Source organism: Chrysemys picta, unplaced genomic scaffold, assembly GCF_011386835.1.
Source record: "Chrysemys picta bellii isolate R12L10 unplaced genomic scaffold, ASM1138683v2 scaf823, whole genome shotgun sequence".
Taxonomy (NCBI): Eukaryota; Metazoa; Chordata; order Testudines; family Emydidae; genus Chrysemys; species Chrysemys picta.
Genome location: NW_027053530.1, coordinates 1948 through 11979, shown reverse-complemented (window position 1 = coordinate 11979; position 10032 = coordinate 1948). Strand labels below are relative to the sequence as shown.

General features: G+C 44.1%; 1 long non-coding RNA gene across 1 annotated transcript; it reads left to right on the top strand.

Annotated features, from left to right (window-relative positions):
- Window positions 1–283: 283 nt before the first annotated feature.
- Window positions 284–9349, top strand: LOC135979421 (uncharacterized). Its single transcript, XR_010596737.1, has 3 exons — window positions 284–385; window positions 3063–3173; window positions 8897–9349. It is a non-coding gene; the product is annotated as an uncharacterized LOC135979421 (long non-coding RNA).
- Window positions 9350–10032: the final 683 nt, after the last annotated feature.

Sequence of the window (10032 nt, the reverse complement as noted above, 5' to 3'; positions counted from 1 at the left end):
GTGTGAGGCTAAGCCGTCTGGGTCTGAGAGGATAAGCACATTGCTGTATGCAGATTTCCATGAGGACTCTTTAATTTCATAGCACCATCTAAACGATAATGGTGGCTTTCTGCTTTACAATTTCACTTGCATCTTCAGCCTTGCTACATGCAGGAGAAAAGAGTAAATTCTGCTACTGTTTAAAAAACATCACCATAAAAGTACACAAGGACAGATGATACTGAACTGATTCTCTTTTCCTAAATTATTTTTGCCTTATACTATAACTTTAATTCTTTCATTGTAAGGCACCTCCCGGACTAAGGGTCCATTTCACTGACTGTGAGAAGCTGGAAATGTCCCAGTGATCCTGTAACTGCTGGGAAGTTTCTCCTGGGCTCATGAGGTACGTGGCAGGAAGTTCTCATCCTTTAATTTGTTTTTAAAATGCTCCTTTTTCCACATGAAAGGCTTCACTAATGACTTTAGATCCTCTGTATTTATCCACGTGAGCCAGACCCAGAAATTGCAATGCCTTTTCTCACACTTCATTATAAAAGCAGATACAAAATACATTTGTTCTTCTTGGCTACTTTCTCTTTGTAATTTTACAACCAAAAAGTTAGTGATTTTTGTATTAGAGGGGTAGCTGTGTTAGTCTGAATCTGTAAAAAGCAACAGAGGGTCCTGTGGCACCTTTGAGACTAACAGAAGTATTGGGAGCATAAGCTTTCGTGGGTAAGAACCTCACTTCTTCAGATGCAAGTAATGGAAATCTCCAGAGGCAGGTATATATCAGTGTGGAGATAACGAGGTTAGTTCAATCAGGGAGGGTGAGGTGCTCTGCTAGCAGTTGAGGTGTGAACACCAAGGGAGGAGAAACTGCTTCTGTAGTTGGAAAGCCATTCACAGTCTTTGTTTAATCCTGATCTGATGGTGTCAAATTTGCAAATGAACTGGAGCTCAGCAGTTTCTCTTTGGAGTCTGGTCCTGAAGTTTTTTTTGCTGTAAGATGGCTACCTTTACATCTGCTATTGTGTGGCCAGGGAGGTTGAAGTGTTCTCCTACAGGTTTTTGTATATTGCCATTCCTGATATCTGACTTGTGTCCATTTATCCTCTTGCGTAGCGACTGTCCAGTTTGGCCAATGTACATAGCAGAGGGTCATTGCTGGCATATATAACATTGGTGGACGTGCAGGTGAATGAGCCGGTGATGTTGTAGCTGATCTGGTTAGGTCCTGTGATGGTGTTGCTGGTGTAGATATGTGGGCAGAGTTGGCATCGAGGTTTGTTGCATGGGTTGGTTCCTGAGTTAGAGTTGTTATGGTGTGGTGCGTGGTTGCTGGTGAGAATATGCTTAAGGTTGGCAGGTTGTCTGTGGGCGAGGACTGGCCTGCCTCCCAAGGTCTGTGAAAGTGAGGGATCATTGTCCAGGATGGGTTGTAGATCACTGATGATGCGTTGGAGAGGTTTAAGCTGAGGACTGTAGGTGATGGCCAGTGGAGTTCTGTTGATTTCTCTTCTGGGCCTGTCTTGTAGCAGGAGTCTTCTGGGTACACGTCTGGCTCTGTTGATTTGTTTCTTTATTTCCTTGTGTGGGTATCGTAGTTTTGAGAATGCTTGGTGAAGATCTTGTAGGTGTTGGTCTCTGTCTGAGGGGTTGGAGCAGATGCGATTGTACCTCAGTGCTTGGCTGTAGACGATGGATCGTGTGGTGTGACCGGGGTGGAAGCTGGAGGCATGAAGGTAGGCGTAGCGGTCGGTGGGTTTTCGGTATAGGGTGGTGTTAATGTGGCCATCGCTTATTTGTACGGTGGTGTCTAGGAAGTGGACCTCCCGTGTAGATTGGTCCAGGCTGAGGTTGATGGTGGGGTGGAAGCTGTTGAAATCATGGTGGAATTCTTCCAGGGTCTCCTTCCCATGGGTCCAGATGATGAAGATGTCATCAATATAGCGTAGGTAGAGAAGGGGCATGAGTGGACGAGAGCTGAGGAAGCTTTGTTCCAGGTCAGCCATAAAAATGTTGGCATATTGTGGGGCCATGCGGGTGCCCATAGCAGTGCCACTGGTCTGGAGGTATATATTGTCACCAAATTTGAAATAATTGTGTGTGAGGATAAAGTCACAGAGCTCAGCAATAAGTTGTGCTGTGTCATCATCAGGGATACTGTTCCTGACAGCTTGTATTCCATCTGTATGTGGGATGTTTGTGTAGAGAGCCTCTACATCCATGGTGGCTAGGATGGTGTTTTCTGGGAGGTCACCAATGCATTGTAGTTTTCTCAGGAAATTTGTGGTGTCACGGAGATAGCTGGGAGTGCTGGTGGCGTAGGGTCTGAGTAGGGAGTCCACATATCCAGACAGTCCTTCAGTGAGAGTGCCAATGCCCGAGATGATGGGGCGTCCAGGATTTCCAGGTTTGTGGATCTTAGGTAGTAGATAGAATAACCCCGGTCGGGGCTCTAAGGGTATGTTGATTTGTTCCTGTGTTAGTGTAGGGAGTGTCCTGAGTAGATGGTGCAGTTTCTTAGTGTATTCCTCAGTGGGATCTGAGGAAAGTGGCCTGTAGAATTTGGTATTGGAGAGTGATTTTTGTGATATTTTTCAATGAATTTTGCAAATGCTAGTATTAAGGCCTTTGTCCAGAATATTGGACTGTAATTTGAGATTGTGAACAGTGAAGCAGAGTTTTGCTATGTCTTGTAACATGTCTTTTGACAAAAACAGTAGCAAACACAAAAAGAAGAACAGGAGTACTTGTGGCACCTTAGAGACTAACAAATTTATTAGAGCATAAGCTTTCGTGGACTACAGCCCACTTCTTCGGATGCATATAGAATGGAACATATATTGAGGAGATATATATACACACATACAGAGAGCATAAACAGGTGGGAGTTGTCTTACCAACTCTGAGAGGCCAATTAATTAAAAAGTAGCAAACACGCACATTTTGATGCAATTATTAATTAGCACATGTCCTAGGGTTCCTATTGTGCTCAATGAATTTGTATCCCAAATTACAGCACGTTGCTCACTTGGAATTTGTTTTTTCTTTTCCTTTCTGGTGTGTGAATCAAGTTACAATGAAGATGAGGATTTCCTTCCACTCGCATAGTGCCATGGGCAACCCCTCTCTGTCCAGTTACCTCCTTTTCTTTTTTACTGTCCATGTTTCTACATTGGAATCAGGTAGGAAACCTCTTGTCACAGAGTGTCTTCTACTTTCTCTCAACAGTTTGAATACCATTGATCTTTTGTTATTTGGAAACAATTCATAATAAGAGCATTTTATGTAAATTTGAGAAAGAACATCTTTTTTGGGGGGGGGGGGGCAGGGGAAGATATTGATTTTTCTCCCTTTTTACTCCCCTTGGTCTCAGTGTAACCTTTACTCAGTGGACTTTTACATCATATTTCACCTTAAACTTTCCTCCTGTCTCATCTTAAACTTTTGCGACTCTACCTATCACTATTGAATATTTTCATTAATGACTTGGATAACGAACTGGAGAGTATGCTGATAACATTTGCAGATGACACCAAGCTGGGAGAGGTTGCTACAACTCTGGAAGACAGGATAAGAATTCCAAATGACCTGGACAAATTGGAGAATTGGTCCGAAATCAACAGGATGGATTTCAATAAAGACAAGTTCAAAGCACTTCACTAAGGAAGGAAAAATCAAACGCACAGCTACAAAATGGCGAATAAATGACTAGATGGTAACACTGCTGAAAAGAATCCGGGGCTTACAGTGGATCACTGATTGAATATGAATAAGGCTATGAGTCAGTCATGGAGGTCATGGATTCCATGATTTTATGGGACCTCCATGACTTCCTGAAAATTATGATTCAGCTCCCGGCGGCAGAGCTAAGGCTTCAGCCCTGGGAGGTGGAACTCAGGCTCCAGCCCCATATAGCGGGGCTTGGGCTTCCATGATTTATTGTTTATTGCCCACATCCTGCCCGTGACTTTTATTAAAAATACCCATACCAAAATCTTAGCCTTAAATATGAGTCAACAATGTGATGGAGATGCAAAAAAGGCTAACTAAGATTTTAAGTGATTATAAGTAGCAGGCATAGAAATCAAAGTACCTAAGGAATAAATATAGAAATGCAGTCTAAATTTTAACTTTAACAGACTAAGTAAGATTTGAATCAAGTTGTCTTTCACCCTAACAGATCCTACAGGTAGCTTACAGTTCCTTAATACACGGACTGGACACCCTTCCAGCCTGGGACCATTCTCTTCCAGACGATCTTCCAGGTGTTGAGATGGAGGTGGCGGGAAGAGAGGCCAAGAGATGATGTCACTGTCTCTCTTTTATGCTTTCTTCAGGATGCTAGAAAGACCCCATTGCATATGTGCCTTCTACAAGAAGTCTCTGAGATAGAAGACTGGGTGTTGATGAGCCATTAACACCTGTCTGGCCAGCGATGGCAGCTTCTTTGTCCCTACTGAAAGTCCAGCTGTGGGCATCTCTCAACCTCATAACATATTTCAGTAACATGTATAGCAATACTTCATAACTTCACATACAATGATAGTACATAAAATCCACAGCATATTAAGGTCCAACAGATCCACACTTTTAAAATGATACTTCACAAGGCATACTTTGTACAAAACAAACCAAATCACATGGTAATAGTGAATATGAGGGGTCCAGGGTGCTAATTTGAGGTAAAGAGTGTCACACTGATCCATCCCATCTTCCATTCCTTGTTGTTTTTTCGCTTTCTCTTAATAGTTTGAGATGCTTGTTCATCCAACTTGGTCTGTAACCCTTCCCTACAAATGTTTCCCCTTGCTTGAGATTCAGGCTTCAGATAGTTTCTGCAACTTTGACTTAAAGTAATTCCAAGCCTTCTCCACAGTCAGATCCTTGAGTTCCTCAGTCTAGTCCAGATCCCTAATTCCCTTACTTTTTTTAATTTGCTCTTTTGAAATTAAGAACCCTAATTGCAGATCTATTTTTTATCTTTCCATTTAGTTTAAACTGAATTAGCTCATGATCACTTGAACCAAGGTCGTCTCCTACAACTAGCTGTTCTAAGAGGTCCTCACTACTCATGAATGCCAAATCTAAAATAGCATCAGCTCTTTTGGTTTGGTGGCTATTTGGTGAAGAAATCTGTCAGCTATCACATCCAGGAAAATCTGGGCCCTACTATTATTAGTAGCACTTGTCCTCCAATCTATATCTGGGAAGTTAAAGTCTCCCATAATCATAAAAAGGTCTCTATCCATATCCAAATCAGATGTGTGGGGGGAGGGGGTCTCTAGCATACCCCAAGCACTATCCAGGGGAGCCTCTGGTAGCTTTCTTCTCCAAAGTGATTTTGACCCAAACAGACTCTGTTTTATCCATTCCATCACTTCTGATTTCTTTACAGTTTAACTCCTTATTAATATACGATTCTATTCCACCACCTTTGCTTTTATTTCTGTCTTTCCTGAATGGCACGTACCCTTCAGTTCCTGTACTCCACTCATGATTACTATTCCATCATGTTTCTGTTAACCCTATAATATCTGGTTTCACTTCCTGCACTGGTAGTTCTAGTTCCTCTATTTTGTTACCCAGGCTCCTTGCATTGGTGTACAAACATCTTAACTGTTGCTGCTTGGCTTCGCTCAGATTCCTCACCCGACTGAGTACAGTTATTCTACTTACAGTATTGCCTACTTGACTTTAGCTTCATTGGTATTGGCACTATCTTTCCTCTTACTGTCCATTCTCCTACATACTGCTCTTCCTTTCCCCATCGGAGTATTCTCTCTTGACTTTCCTGCCGGTCAATATTAGAATAAGGCATGAGGATTACATGAGCATCTCCCAGCAGTCTCCCCCCGAGTTCCTAGTTTAAAGCTCTTTTAATCAGTTGTGCCGTCCTCCACCCCAGCAGTCTATTTCCCTCCCTATTCAGGTGGAGTCCATCCCATGAGAACAGTCCTTTGTCCGTGAATGCATCCCAGTCATGAAATATCCCAAAACCCTCTTTGTAGCACCACTGCCTGAGCCATCTGTTGATCATCATAATCTTGTCTTGCCTTCACTCTCCTCCTCTAGGGCCAGGCAGAATCCCACTGAAGATCACCTGAGCCTCCATTTCTTTAAAAAGAAGAACAGGAGTACTTGTGGCACCTTAGAGACTAACAAATTTATTAGAGCATTATTAGTCTCTAAGGTGCCACAAGTACTCCTGTTCTTCTTTTTGCGGATACAGACTAACACGGCTGCTACTCTGAAACCTGTCATTTCTTTAAGTGTCTTCCCCAGCTTGGCATAGTCTCCTTTGGTGCATTTCAGTGAGAATCTAGCAGTATCATTTGTTCCCCAGGTGAAGGACAATCAGTTAATTCTTTACTGCTTCCATTAGAATTCTTTTCAGCCTCCGGTCCACATTCTGTATCTTAACTCCTGGCAGACAGCACATTCGTCTGTTCTCCGGATCAGCTCTGGTGACAGGCCTGTCTGTTCTTCTTAGTAGGGAGTCCCCAATCATGTAGACCTTCCTTTTCTTGGTTTTGTTGTGATTTTCTGGCCTTCCTACCAGGGCCAGCTCCAGGGTTTTTGCCACCCCAAGCGGTGGAAAATCGGCGGCAGCCCCACCGCGCCGCTTCATTCTTCTGCGGCAATTCAGCAGCAGGTCCTTTCCTCTGAGAGGGACTGAGGGACCTGCCGCCGAATTGCCGCTGAAGAGCCGGACGTGCCACCCCCTTCCATGAGCCACCCCAAGCACCAGCTTGCTGTGCTGGTGCCTGGAGCTGGCCCTGCTTCCTCCTGTTCCTTCTGATTGCAAGTCCTCTTGTCTTTTGTTCACACTTGCAATCTTTTGTGAGTCATCCTGTATCCTTCCCCTCTTCTTATAGGACTAGCCGTTCTTCTCTTCTTCCTTGACCTCCCACCTTCTGTGACTGCCTGCTGTGCCCCTTCTTCATTTTCCAACTCAGCAAACCTATTCCTGAGCTCTATTTCTCCTTCATTAGCCAGTCTTTCCCTCTGCCTGGTTCTCATAGTCACATGCCTCCAGTGGCCGCATTCCTCATCCAGCAGTCTCCCCTCAGAGTTCATCAGTGCAGCTTGCATCTGCCAGTCTTGACTTTTCCCTTCAGCCTTCTCTTGTCTTCCCTCCATCATCTGCTTGAATCCCCATCAAAACTAAACAACCATAGTTTCCACTTGCATCTCCAAGTCTCTGATCTTCTCTTCTATCTAGTCTAACAGGCGGCACTTCATACAAACCAAGCTCTTTTTGTGTAACCGCTTCCAGATAATTCACATCCTGCAGCTTCCACATCTGATTGTCTTCATTGTCTCACCCATTCCTTGTCTCACTACCACTGCTGCCTCTGTATCTGTCACAGCCTTCCCGCCTAAGCTTCTGTCATGGAGAAAATAACAAATCTCCAAACAAAATCCCCCCCCCCCCCAAACACCAAAGCAGAAACAGACCACTACACACTCCCTTCCCCAACCTCCCACTCAAACGCCCCTGTTTTCAGCTCTGTTTGCTGGTTCCTGTGCCACTGGAGGGCTGCTTGGCTGCCTTTATAGACCCCCAATCAGAGAAGCCCCACTGGCTAATCAGGGAAGCCCTGCCCCCTAATCTGAACTCTGCTTCTCTCACAAAAAACTATGCCCTACCAGCCTCTGCAAACTGAAGAAAAAAGAAGAAAAAAAAAAAAAGAAAAAAACCCACACAAAACTACAAAAACTCACTCACTGTCCCCTATGGAATAGGTGCTTGCCTCCTTCCTTCTCCTCCCACTGAACTCCCACTCAAACTCCCCTGTTTTCACCTCTTATTTATTTATTTACTTATTTTTGCTGGCTTCTGTACCAGCCATTGGATTGTGTTATAGCTTTCTCTGCTAAATTGAGCTCATTATCAAGTCATTCCTTAATCTTCTCATAGCTCTTCTCTGAACCCGCTCCAATTTATCAACATCCTTCTTGAATTGTGAGAACCAGGACTGGACACAGAATTCCAGCAGGGGTGTCACCAGTGTGAAATACAAGGAAGTTCTGTGACCTGTGTTACACAGGAGATCAGACTAGATGATCACTTCTGGCCTTGGAATCTATGAATCTATGATGCAAAAGTTTGAATTGCACATTACACAAATAAGTCAAATATATGAAACAGAGTGATTTGAACTGAATGTGACTGACACATGCTGTAAATTCATTTTGTGTGATGTGCTACCAAGCAGAGAATGTCATAAGTGGAAGGGGTAAAGAAGGATTTTGTACTATATTTGATTGTTTTTCAAATATCTATATTTGAAAGGATACATAGCAAGTTACAAATATAAAATAAAGTACTTTTTTGTTTCATTTTAGCTTATGTCACTGGGGAAGGGGTTTAAGGCAAACTGAAAAAGGTCACTATTATACCAGAATAAGGGGGTCCACATAGGAGTTATACCAGTATAATTACACCTGGATAACCAGTAAAACTTTCCCATGTAGACCAGGCCTTAAGCTCCACAGCATGTCACAGACACAGCCTCTCCTTTCAGGTGTTCTGTATCATCCTTCTCTCTAGAGGCCACCTGCCTCGGTTCCAGTCTAGCAAACAGTCTTCCACAGGTTAATTGTTCTGGTTTCAGCCATTAACCAGCTCACAACATTTAGAGACAGAGATCACCCATTTTTTAATTCTCTCTGGATTGGTATTGACTAGGAAAAGTGGCTCAAGGGTTAGCTAACATGTGCTAGCTAAGCCTGTCCTAACTTGACCTGTTTTCCAGTGCAGATACAGTGAGACACCATTAGCTCAGTTTTAGCTGGTCAAGTTGCAGCCTAGGCAGTTGTGAGAGATCACCATTCATTACCTATGAAAGCAATCCAGCTCCCCTCTGGTCTAATTTTCTGTGTGTCTTGGTTCCTTTAACAGTGAATTTCAAGGTGATTGGACCTGATCATCCCATCATGGCCTCTGCAGGTGAAGATGCCCTGTTACCCTGTCACCTCTTCCGTAACACAAGTGCTCAGAAGATGGAGGTGCGCTGGTACCGATCCAAGTTCTCTGAACCTGTCCATCTGTATCAGAATGAAAAAGATCAGGCTGAGCAGCAAATACCAAATTATCAGGGCAGAACAGAGCTGCTGAAGGATGGTATTGTGGATGGAAGCGTTGTCCTGCGTATACGCAACATCACCCCCTCTGATCATGGGCAGTTTATCTGTTTCTTCCGATCAAGCAGATTTTATGCGGAAGCCACTCTGGAACTGAAGGTGACAGGTCAGTAACTTGGGCTGCTAATTTGAATTCCCAGCAGAATAATAATTTATTTTGATGTGGAACTTGATGTGTCTCATTTTCATGCGAGTTTCCAGAATTCCCTTCTATCTGCCAGTTATTTCCCATCAGTTGTTCAGGAGCCTATGCCCTGGGCATAAGCTAACAGATTTCAATGTGTGTCTCTCCACACTCTGGGTGTTCTTTTCACATCTTTGTTGTGCAAGAACTGTGAGAAAATCTATAAGTACCTACATGGGAATAAATATTTGATAATGGCTCTTCAGTCTAGCAGAGAAAGATGTAACACAAGCTAATGGCAGGAAGTCGAAGCTAGAGAAATTCAGACTGGAAATAAGGCATAATTTTTTAATAGTGAGAGTAATTAACTATTGCAGTGGTTCTCAAATTGTGGTCCGCGAGCTCCATTCAGGTGGGCCGCAGATAGTTCCCTCTAGGGCCGCACATGAGAGAATGAAGGGCCACCCACCCAGGCGTGGCTCCACTAATTAGGTGCCTGGACCCTGGAGAAGACACACATGTAAGGTGAGGTTGTGGCCTTGGGAGGAATAGGGAGTAAGTGGGAGGGGGCAGTGGGTGAGAAGAGGAGGTGGGGGGAATTTGGGACGTACAGGGCTGCAGCAGCCAGAGAAAGGCTACTTTCCCCAGCTCCAGGGCTGCGGCTGCTGGGGAGGGAAGGCCCTCCTTCCCAGCCTCAGCTCTCTGGCTGCTGGGGCTGGGGAGAGACCCCCCCCTCCTTCCCAGTCCCAGCTCTGTGGCTGCTGTGGTGA